General features: G+C 42.3%; 1 pseudogene; it reads left to right on the forward strand.

The window, feature by feature from the left end:
- The first annotated feature begins 8,200 nt into the window (after positions 1–8,200).
- LOC104004831 (homeobox protein TGIF2-like) lies at positions 8,201–9,257 on the forward strand (annotated as a pseudogene).
- The last annotated feature ends 2,804 nt before the right edge of the window (positions 9,258–12,061 follow it).

The raw sequence follows: 12,061 nt of genomic DNA on the forward strand, positions 1-12,061 counted from the left end.
TTGCTTGGAAACACCAACAACCATTAGCCTAGATGTTTTTGTAGAATAGCATCCATCTTTCTAGAATCTACCTGAGAAGAAAAGATCTGGGTGACCTTTATACACAGCATCCATCAGTCTTCTTTCACCTTTCTTAGACTTTTTTCTGGCTTTGTCATTTTATTTTTTATCAAAGTGATACATGCATATAATTTTTATTTAAACAACTTTATTGAAGTATGATTTATACACTGTAACATTTGTCTATTTTAAGGATACAATTCAGTGACATAGTGAATTTACAGAATTATGCAACTGTCACTACTGTGTAATTTTAGAACATTTCCATCACACCCTAAAGATTCCTCCTGCCCATTTGTAGTCACTCCCATTCCCACACCCAACCTCACAAGTCTACTTTTTGTCTCAATAGAGTTGCCTTTCTTGGACATTTCACATAAATGAAATCACAATATTTAATCTTTTTGCATCTGGCTGGTTTTTTAAATATCTTTTGAGACAATACCATGTGCTTCATTCCTTTTTAATGCTGAATAATATTCTATTATATGGATATACCACATTTTCTTCATTCATCTGTTCATAGACACTTGAGTTCTTTTCAGGGTTTTTTTTATATTGTGATAGTACTGCTGTGAGCATTTGCATTTAAGTCTTTGTGTGGACATAGGTTTTTGTTTCTCTTAGGTAGATACCTAGGAATGGAATCTCTGGGTCAGATCATACATTTATGTTTAATGTTTAAAAGAAATTTCCAAAGTGACTACATCACTTTACATTCCCCCCAACAATGTATAAGGATTTCCATTTCTTCACATCCTCATCAATACTTGTCATTGTGTATCTTTTGATTATAACCTTTCTAGTGGGTATGAACCGTTGGTTTCTTGTTTTAATTTGTGTTTCCCTAATATGACTAATGATGTTTGAGCATTTTTTTATGTCTATTTATAGATCCTTGGTGATGTTGATTCAAATATTTTGCCCATTTTTAAATTGGTTGTTTTAATTATATAAGAAGTCATTATACATTCTGGATACAGATTCTGTATTAGACATAATTTGCAAATTTTTTTTCTAGTCTGTGGCTTGCCATTTCATTGTCTTGGTGATGTTTTTTGAAGTGCAAAAGTTTTAAATTTTGGTCAAATCCAACTTATCAGTTTTTCCTTACCTAGGTTGTTTTTGGTGTCACATTTAAGGAATCTGCCAATCCAAGGTCATTAAAAGTTTCATTTGATGTTTTAAAAAAATGTATAGTTTAAACTTTCACATGTGAAAGACCATTTCACAAAATCATCTGTGATCCATGTTGAGTTAATTTTCATGTGATGCGAGGTAAAAGCCTTAAGTGTGTATCTCCTTGTGTGTAGATATTTACTTGTCCTCGCACCGTTAGTTGAAAATACTATTCTTTTCCCATTGAAATGCCTTTGCCCCTCTGTTCTTATACCAGCACCACAGTGTTTTGATACTGTGGCTTTATAGCATGTTTTGAAATTCAGGAGTACAAGCCCTCCAGCTTTGTTCTTTTCAAGTTTGATTTTGCTATTCTGGGTCTTTTGCATTTGATATAAATTTTGGGGCTGGCATCAGAAAAATGGCAGAGTTTTAGCTCCAAACACCCATTTCTCCACAGAATCATCAAAAAACAAATAGGAACTGTCAGAATGAACTTTGTCAGAACTCTGGAAAACACAGGTTTACATCAGTCAGGTAAACAATAGATAAAGAAAAAGGCAAATTAAAAATGGTAGGAAAGCTGTGTGGTGTTTTTACTTGTCCTTGCCCATCCCCTTTCCAGGTCAATGGCAATCTTGAAGAAAGCAACCTGCATTGCCAGTGTGGGACCCTGGTCTCTGGTTCTAAAGGGAGCAGAGCAGACCTTATTTGCAAATTATTGTGGTCTTTCTATTTTAACCTCTCTGTGGCTGCCTGAAGGGCTGACACATAGTGCCCATCTGTGTTTTATCTAACTCAGAATTCACCTAGGATGGAAAAGTGGTGAGCATTGCTTGGAAACATTATAAGGAGAACAAAAAAACCACAACTGCTTGGAGCAAAAGATGATATACAGTTGAGGCATATAATACACAATCTAAAGCCTGGGAGGAAGAACAGAGGAGAGTTTATTTGAGAAATTAGGTCTTTCAAAAGTGTATATTAGGGAATATAGAAAGCCATATACATGCTCAGGGCAGGACACATGCCCAGAAAAGACCTGAGAAGATCCTAAGCTCTCACCTTCGGCTGATCTCTAGGTTTAGTGCAAGAAGAGAAGGCTGAGGCAGAGTTGGAATCCCTGAGCCCAGAGCTCATGTGTGTGTGTGTGTGTGTGTGTAATCCTAGTATTTAAGGAAATCTTTGTCAAAGCACTAGTTGAACACAAACTAAAGGAACAGAGACTTCAGTAACTAATACAATAAGGAGTACAGTTTTTGCAAAAACAAAAAAGGTTGGAAAAATCAGTAACACAATCTTAGACTTCAACAATCAACAGCAAACCCTAGGGAAAAGAAAAACTGATTTACAGAGTTTCCACATTATAATATTCAAATGTCCATTTTCAATAACAGCAACAAACTACAAAGAAACAGGAAAGTATGGTCTACTCACAGGAAAAAAAAGAAAAAGACTAAAGCCATCCCTGAGAAAGATGATACATCAGACTTACTAGACAAGGACTTTAAATCACCTGTCTCAAATATGCTCAAAGAACTAAAGGAAACTAAAGAACTAAAGGAACTAAAGGCAAATGATGTATGAACACAAGAATATCCAAGAAGAGAAATGATAAAAGGGAACCAAATACAAATTCTGGAGCTGAAAATTATGGTGACTGAAATGAAAAAATTTGCTAGAGGCATTCAGAAGATTTGAGCAGGCAGAAGTAAGAATCAGTGAACTTGAAGATAGGACAACTGAAATTATTCAGTCTGAGGAGCAGAACGGAAAATGAAGAAAAGTGAACAAAGCCCAAGGAACCCTACCATCAAGTGGACCAACATGCATTACGGGAATCCCAGAAAGAGGCAGAAAGAATATTTGAAGAAATAATTCATCAAAAACTTCCAAAATTTGATGAAAGGCATGAATCTACAAATCCAAGAAGCTCAATGCATTCAAAGTAGAATAAACACAAAAGAGATCTACACTGAGACACATAATCAAACTGTCGAAAGACAAAGATGGAGCATCTTGAAAGCATCAAGAGAGAAGTGATTCATCATGTACAAGGGACCCTCAGTAAGATTAAAAGCTGATTTCTTACAAAAATCATAGAAGCCAGAAAAAAAAAATGGGATAACATTTACTTAAAGTACTAAAAGAAAAAAACTAACAATATTTGGCAAAATTATCCTTCAAATATGAAGGAGAAATTAAGACATAAGTAGATAAACAAAAGTGGAGGAAGAATATTACCCATAGGCCTTTCCTGTCAAGAAGTGCTACATGTCCAGGTGCAGTGGCTCACACCTGTAATTCCAACACTTTGGGAGGCCAAGGTGTACGGATCACTTGAAGCCAGGAGTTTGAGACCAGCCTGGCCAACATGGTGAAACTCCGTCTCTACCAAAAATACAAAAAAAATTAGTGAGGCATGGTGATGGGTGCTTGTAATCCCAGCTACTAGGGTGGCTGAGGCAGAAGAATCGGTTGAACCCGGGAGGCGGAGGTTGCAGGAGAATCACTTGAACACGGGAGGCGGAGGTTGCAGTGAGCTGAGATCGTGCCACTGCACTCCAGCCTGGGTGACAAAGCAAGACTGTCTCAAAAACAAACAAACAAAAAAGCTACAGGGAAAGAGCTACAGGGAGTCTCCCAGTTTGAAATGAAAGGAAACCAGCCAGTAACTTCAAGCTGAATGAAGAAATAAAGATCTCCAGTAAAGCTAAAAAGGTAAAAGCCAGTATTAATGTATTTCTGTTTTGCAACTCCACTTTTTATTTTCTACACAATTTAATAGACAAATGCATAAAAAATAATTACAAATTTATGCTATTGGGTACACTGCATAAAAATGTAATTTGTGACAACAATAAGGTCAGGAAAGAGCTGTATAGGAGCAGGGTTTTTGTGTGTTATTGAAGCTAAGTTAGTATCAAAATAATATAGTTACAAATTTAGGATGTTAATTGTAATCTTCATGGTAACCATTAAGAAAATATCTAAAATATATACACAAAGGAAATGATAAGGAATTTAAACAGAACCCTACAAAAAAATCAGCTAAGGACAAAAGAAGGCAATAATGAAGGAAATTAGGTATAAAAGATAATCCAACTGTATGCTATCTACAAGCAACTCACTTTAATCCAAAGATACAAATAGGTTGAAAGTGAAAGGATGGAAAAAGTTATCACACAAAATAGACTTTACATTTAAAACTGTTACAAGAGACAAAGAAGGGAATTATCTATTGATAAAAGGGTCAATTCATCAACAAGATGTAACAATTATAAACATATTCATACTCAGCAAGCAACAGAGCCCCACCAAAATATATGAAGCAAACACTGACAGATTTGAACGGAGAAATGGTTCCACAATAATAGAAACTTCAATACCCCATTTTAATAATAAAAATTATTATTACTATTAGAACATTTAGAAGATTAATAAGGAAATAGAGGACTTGATTAACATCATAAATAGTACACTTCCCCCAACAATAAAAATACACAATCTCCTCAATTGCACATGGAACAGTGTCCAGGACAGAGGATAGGTTACAAAACAAGTTTAGAAATACTGAAATCATACAAAGTATTCTTCTCTGATTACAATGGAATGGAGCTAGAAATCTATAACAAAGAAAACTAGAAAATTCACAAATACGTGGAAATTAAACAACACACTCTTAACCAACAGATCAAATAAGAAATTCTAAAGGAAATTAGGAAGATTGCTTTTTTGCATTTTATGGATGTAACTATTTTGACAAATCTCATGTCAAATTATGATATGATGGTAATATGTCAACTTGACTGGGATGAGGGATGCCCAGAAACAAGGTTAAAACCTTGTTTCTGGGTGTGTCTATGAAGGTGTTTCTGGAAGAGATTAACATTTGAATCAATGAACTGTAAAGATTGCCTTCACCAATGTGGATGGGCATCGTCCAATCTGTTGAGTGTCCAGATATTTAATAGAACAAAAAGGCAGAGGAATAGTGAATTTGCTCTCTGCTTGAGCTGGGACATTCATCTTCTCTGGCCTTTGAATTTGGGCTGGTACTGAACACCATTGGCTCCCCTGGTTGTAAGGCCTTTTGGCTTGGACTGGAACTACACCAGCAGCTTTCCTGGGCCTCCAGTTTGCAGATGGTAGGTTGTGGGACCTTCCAGGCATGGTGTTCATGTGAGCCAATCCCTCATAAGTCTCTTTGTGTATGTGTGTGTGTGTGTGTGTGTGTGTATATATATATGTATATGTATATATATATGTATATATATACGCACATTGTATTGGTTTTATTTCCTTGGAGAACCCTAATTAATGCAGATTTTGGTACCAAGAATGGTACTAGAATAAGAAAGTTCTAAGAATTATTTTTTTGAATTGTTTCTGGGGCTTCTGAAATACTGCATTCTTTTGTCCTTAGCTGATTTTTTTTTTGTAGGGTTTTGTTTAATTTCCTAATCTTTTCCTTTGTGTATATATTTTAGATATTTTCTTAATGGTAATCTGATTGGATTTAAAGGGGCTGATGATTCTGTATCCAGTAGTAAAGAGAGCCCTGATAATAGTCCATGCTTGGATACTCCTAATCAACTCCTTATAGGAAGCAAGGAGGCTGGGCACGGTGGCTTATGCCTGTAATCCTAGCACTTTGGGAGGCCGAGGCAGGCAGATTGCCTGAGTTCAGGAGTTCAAGACCAGCCTGGGCAACACGGTGAAACCCCGTCTCTACTAAAATATAAAAAATTAGCTGAGTGTGGCAGCGTGCGCCTGTAGTTCCAGCTACTCAGGAGGCCGAGGCAGGATTATGGTGTGAACCCGGGAGGTGGAGCTTGCAGTGAGCCGAGATTGTGCCACTGTACTCCAGCCTGGGCGACAGAGCGAGACTCCCTCTCAAAAAAAAAAAAAAAAAAAAAAAGCAAGGGACCTCAAGGGTTCTGTGTCTGATACTTTTAAACATTTTTGGAAAACTAAGGAGTATAATAGCATTGGTTGGTTGCTCCTAATGTCACTGAAATTGCTGAGAGTCAAATCCTGGGACTTGATGAATTACAGCGCATGTTGAATTTCCAGCCCCACAGGGCATCCGCTCTTTATTTTATTTTATTTTATTTTATTTTATTTTATTTTATTTTGTGACGGAGTCTCGCTCTGTCGCCCAGGCTGGAATGCAGTGGCGTGATCTTGGCTCACTGCAAGCTCCGCCTCCTGGGTTCACGCCATTCTCCTGCCTCAGCCTCCCGAGTAGCTGGGACTACAGGCACCCACCACCAGGGCATCTGCTCTTAAAGTGGGGACATTAATTAGGAAATAGTGGAATCCTGTCAATTGAAATGGGGATGTTTGGGAAGACCTAGATAAAGCTGGAGACATTGAGCCCCTAAAATCTGATGAGTCTTTTTTGCCAGTGTCTCCCAATCCCAGTGGAAGTGCCTTCCCCAAACCCAGTGACAGTGGCATTCCCACTCACAGTGATATCAGCCTTTTCTCCTCTGAGGAAACCTTGCATTACCTAAGGAAACTGACAGGGTGGTGATTCCCACCACATCCCCATTCAACACTATTTGGCCTGTGCAGAAGACAGATGGATCTTGGAGAATGACAGTGGATTATCATAAGCTTAACCAGATGGTGACTCCAATTGCAGCTGCTGTACCAGATGTGTCATTGCTTGAGAAAATCAGCAGATCCCCTGCTACCTGGTATGCAGCTATTGTCTTGGAAAATGCCTTTTCTCCATCCCTCTCCATAAGGCCCACCCTAGGCAGCTTGCTTTCAGTGACATGACCAGCAATGCACCTTCACTGTCCTGTCTCAGGGGCATATCACCTCTCCAGCCCTAGGTCATAATTTAGTTCATGGGGATCTTGATCACCCTTTCCTTCCACAAGATACCACATTGGTCCGTTACTTTGATGACATTTTGCTGATTGGACATAGTGAGCAAGAAGTAGCCATAACTGTAGACATATGGTAAGACATTACCATGTCAAAGAGTGGGTAATAAATCCAACTGAAATTCAGGGGTCTTTACCTCAGTGAAATTTCTAGGGGTCCAGTGGTGTGTGGTGTCGAGATATCTCTTTCTTTCTCTCTTTCTTCCTTCCTTCCTTCCTTTCTCTTTTTCTTTCTTTTCTTTCTTTCTTTCTTTCTGTTTCTCGGTCTCTTTCTTTCTCTTTCCTTTTCTTTCTTTTGAGAGAATGTCATTTTAAACAAATTTATATATTTGTTTCATGAGAAAGAGCATTCTGAAAGCAGTGTAGCCAGCATACAATCACAATGCTGCAGAACATGGAATAAGCTTTTAAAAAATCGCAGAGCAGAGAATGGGATGGTAAATTGTTAAAATTAGGAAAGAGTCCAACAAAGTAGGAATCCAATTTGGTTCCCACAGTGGGGTAATCAGTTTAGGAAGTCCATTCGTGATGTTAATTACAACAATGGAATAGAAACATTTCAGTTGATACTAGATATTTTCATATGCTTGTTTTGGTAGAGATATCCTTTCTAAGGTGAAGATTAAGTTGTTTCATCTGGCTCCTCCCACAGCCAAGAAAGAGGCACAATACCTGCTGGGCCTCTTTGGATTTCTGGAGGCAACATATTCATTTGGGTGCGTTAACGCTGGGCCGTTTACTGAGTTACCTGAAAAGCTGTGAGTTTTGAGTGGGCCCAGGACAAGAGAAGGCTCTGCAACAGGTCCAGGGTGCTGTGCAAGCTGCTCTGCCACTTGGGCCATGTGACCAGCAGATCTGTCAATGGCAGGTAGGGGAGCCTTTGGGTAGGCCCATAGAGGTGAGTCACACCTCCAGCCTTTAGAACTTTGAAGCAAGAGCACAAAGTATGTTTTCTCCCTCTGGGCAGGTGGGGGAGGGTGAGGAGGGTGCAGAGGGGAGGAGAGGGGATCCACTGTCAGACCCCCTGTGCTTTCCAGATTTGAGCATTCAGTGAGCTGTCAGGTGGGGCAGGTACTGGGAGCACTGCGCCCCCGCTCCCCACCACCAGTTCCCCTGCCAGGATGCCCCACCCTGAGCCTGAGGCTGCACGGGCCCAAAAACCACTAGGAAAAGTGAAGAGAGGACTCAAGCTCAGAGAGGGAAGGACACTTGCCCAGGGTCACAGCACCAAGTGAAGGATAGGGCCTTGCTCGTTCATCTGGATTTTCAGAGGTTGAGTCTGGTACCAGGCCAAGGGGCCTGACCAAGGAGAACATCCAAGAAGCAATCAGTAGAGATGGCTCACCACTGTCTCTGCAAGGCTTGCCCCAGGTCCAGCCTAGCCCCTAGGCACCACATTGGACAGTGATCTAGGTGAAGACGAAGGCCTCCTCTCCCTGGCAGGCAAGAGGAAGATCAGGGGGAGCCTGTCCAAGGAGTCAGTGGAGATCCTTGGGGACTGGCTGTACTTGCACCTCTGTAATGCCTCCCCCCCGGGGCCGGGGAAGCTGAGCCTTTCTGGTCAGACCAACCTGTCAGCACTGCAGATGTGTAACTGGTTCATCAACGGCTGGCAGTGGCGTCTCCCAGACTGCAAAGATGCGAATCAGTTTACCCTTTCCCGAGGTGGGGGTGAGGCCTCAGATGTGGCCCAGCCCAGTGGCAGCAGCCCTTCAGGGCTGCCTGTGTCTGTCCCAGCCCCCACAGATGTGCTCTCCCTGTGTGTGTGCTGCGTGCTGCTCCGCTCAGGCCAGCGTGGAAAGCCTGCAGCCCCCTTCCCACGGTGGGAGCCAGAGCCCCCCAATACTCTGACTCCTGGTAGCACACTCACCCTGCTGACCAGGACTGAGGCTGGAAGCCCCACAGGTGCACTCTCCAACATGCCACCAGCCACATCCCTAGAACAAGACAAAGAGGCTTCAGCAGCTTCCAGCTGCTTCCAGTCCTCCAACTACAGAGGGCTGCTGAGATGGAGCTTGAGAAGCAGCAGCACCTGTTACTCCCATTCCTGTACACTCCCATCCCTTTAGTCTCTGAAAACCTCAAGTAGGTGTCTGTCAACAGGGGTGCTCGAGGCTCAAACCAGCTGTCTTGGATTCCTGTTTGGGTCCCCTCCATACAGAGGGTTTTCTATGGATAACTGCCAAACATTGGGATCATGTCCTCCGTCCAGAGGTCTTCAAGAGGAAGATGCCAGCTGGCATCGCTGTGCTGTGATGGGGGCCCTCTCCTCTGCTGACTCTTGCCATTTTTCCAGGCCTCCCCTCAGTGAGGAGACCAGGCGATGGGAGACAGGCATGGTGCTGCTTCTGCTGCTCCAGAGAAACCCTGGGACACCTTTGTTCTGCTTGGTTTTCTGGGCTGGGCTCAGGAAACCTGCCCAGTTCAGGCCTATATTGGGTCCAAGCTGCCCCTGTGCTGCTTCTGTCAAGCCAGGTGTGGACATTCCAAGTTCGTAAGCATGAACAAAAGAAAAGAGGAACCCAGCAGATGTAACAGAACTGACTCCAGTTGTGTAGAGTTTTGCTAAACTGTTTATCCCCTTTTGCTGTGGTTTGCATTAATGGCAATAGTTAGCCAGGTGTGGGGAATGAGAGTGCATTGCTCGATAGGGTCTGATGAACTGGGAGTAACCCACCATTGCAATTGGGGATTGTTTTGCAAGGAAATAGTATTTTTATTTGGGGGACCAGCAAAATCTCTACATTAGTGTAAAATTTCAAATAGTTGTTTTATCGTTGGTTTGGTTTACCAAAAAAAAAAAAAAAAAATGCAGAAAAAAGTTAAAAAAAAAAAATTTTGGAGCAGGGCCCTGCCAACATCCTTGGATAGCTTCTCTCCTTTTGAGAGACAACTCTTGGCCTACTACTGGGCTTTAGCAGAGACTAAATGCTTGACCATGGGCCACCAAGTTACCGTGCAACCCTAGCTGCCCATCATGAACTGATGTAATCTGACCCGCCACGCCATAAAGTTGGGCGTGCATAGCACACAACATCCGGTTCTCAAATGCAAGTGGTATATATGTGATTAGGCCCTAACAGGCCCTTCTGAAGGCACAAGTAGGTTATAAGAAGTGGTCTACATGTCCACAGTCCCCATTCCTTCTATACTGTTTCTCCTTCTCAGCCTGAACCTGTGGCTTCATGGGGAGTTCCCTATGATCAGCTGACGCAGAAAAAGAAGACTGGGGCCTGTTGTACAGATGGCCCTGCATGATATGCAGCAGCACCTGCAAGTGGACAGCTACAGCACCGCAGTCCCTCGCTGGAGCGGCCCGGACAGTGGGAAAGAGAAATCCTTCTGGTGGGGCATAACTTTGCGTCGTAGACTTAGTTACGCACTTTGCTTGGAAGGAGAAATGGCCAGTGTGCAATTAAATATTCATGGGCTGTAGCCAGTGGTTTGGCCGGATGGCCCAATGTCATTGGAAATTTAGTGACAAAGAAGTTTGGGGAAGGGGCCAAGTGTGGTGGCTCATGCCTGTAATCCTAGCACTTTGGGAGGCTGAGGCAGGCGGATTGCTTGAGCTCAGGAGTTCAAGACCAGCCTGGGCAACATGGCAAAACCCCATCTCTATTATTATTATTATTTTTTTTTTTTTTTGAGACAGAGTCTCACTCTGTCGCCCAGGCTGGAGTGCAGTGGCGTGATCTCGGCTCACTGCAACCTCCGTCTCCCAGATTCAAGCGATTCTCCTGCCTCAGCCTCCCAAGTAGCTGGGATTACAGGCACCCGCCACTATGCCTAGCTAATTTTTGTATTTTAATAGAGACGGGGTTCCACCATGTAGGACAGGCTGGTCTTGAACTTCTGACCTCAAATCTACCCTCCTTAGCCTCCCAAAGTGCTGGGATTATAGGCGTGAGCCACTACACCCAGCCCCTCTATTATAATTAAAAAAAAAAAAAAAATTTAGGGAACAGGTATTTGGATAGATCTCTCTGGGCAAAAAACACAAAGACATTTATCCCATATGAATGTTCATTGAAGGGAACCTCAACAGAGGATTTTGTTAATTAATTTTATTTCTGAGACAAGATATGCTCTGTCGCCCAGGCTGGAGTGCAGAAGTTTGATCATAGCTCACTGCAGCCTCAAACTCCTGGGTTCAAGCAATCATCCCACCTCAGCCTTCTGAATAGCGGGGACTACACGTGCATGCCACCATGCCTGGCTTATTTATTTATTTATTTATTTTGTAGAGATGAGGTTTTATTATGTTGACCAGGCTGGTCTCAAACTCCTGGGCTCAAGCAATTTTTCCTGCCTCGGCCTCCCAAAGTGCTGGGATTACAGGCATGTGCCACTGCACCCAGCCAACAGAGAAGGATTTTAATAATCAAATGGATAGGATGACCCATTCTGTGGATACAAGTCAGATTCTTTCTCCAGCCACCACTGTAATTACCCAATGGGCTCATGAATAAAATAGCCATGGTGGCAAGGAAGGAGATTACACATGGGCTCAGCAACATGGACTTCAACTCACCAAGGCCAACCTGGCCCCCAGTATGGCACCATTCCCTGGAGCGATCGGTCAGCTACCTGGTGGCAGGTTGATTACATTGGATTGCTGCCATCATAGAAGTTTGTCCTTACTAAAATAGACACTTACTCTGGATGTGGATTTGTCTTCCCTGAACACGATACTTCTGCCAAAACTATTATCTGTGGACTTCCAGAATGCCTTATCCACCATCTTGGTATTCCATACAGCATTGCTTTCTGATTAAAGAATTCAACTTTACAGCAAAAGAAGTGCAGCAATGGGCTTATGTTCATGGAATTTTTTGATCTTACTATGTTCCCCACTAACCAGAAGCCGCTGGCTTGATAGAGCCGTGGAATAGCCTTTCGGAGAATCAGTTAACGGTACCGGCTAGGCGGCAATACCTTGCAGGGGTGCAGCAAGGTTCTCCAGAAGACTGCAAATGCTCTGA

This window comes from Pan troglodytes, chromosome 1 (assembly GCF_028858775.2).
Source record: "Pan troglodytes isolate AG18354 chromosome 1, NHGRI_mPanTro3-v2.0_pri, whole genome shotgun sequence".
In the NCBI taxonomy this organism is placed as follows: Eukaryota; Metazoa; Chordata; class Mammalia; order Primates; family Hominidae; genus Pan; species Pan troglodytes.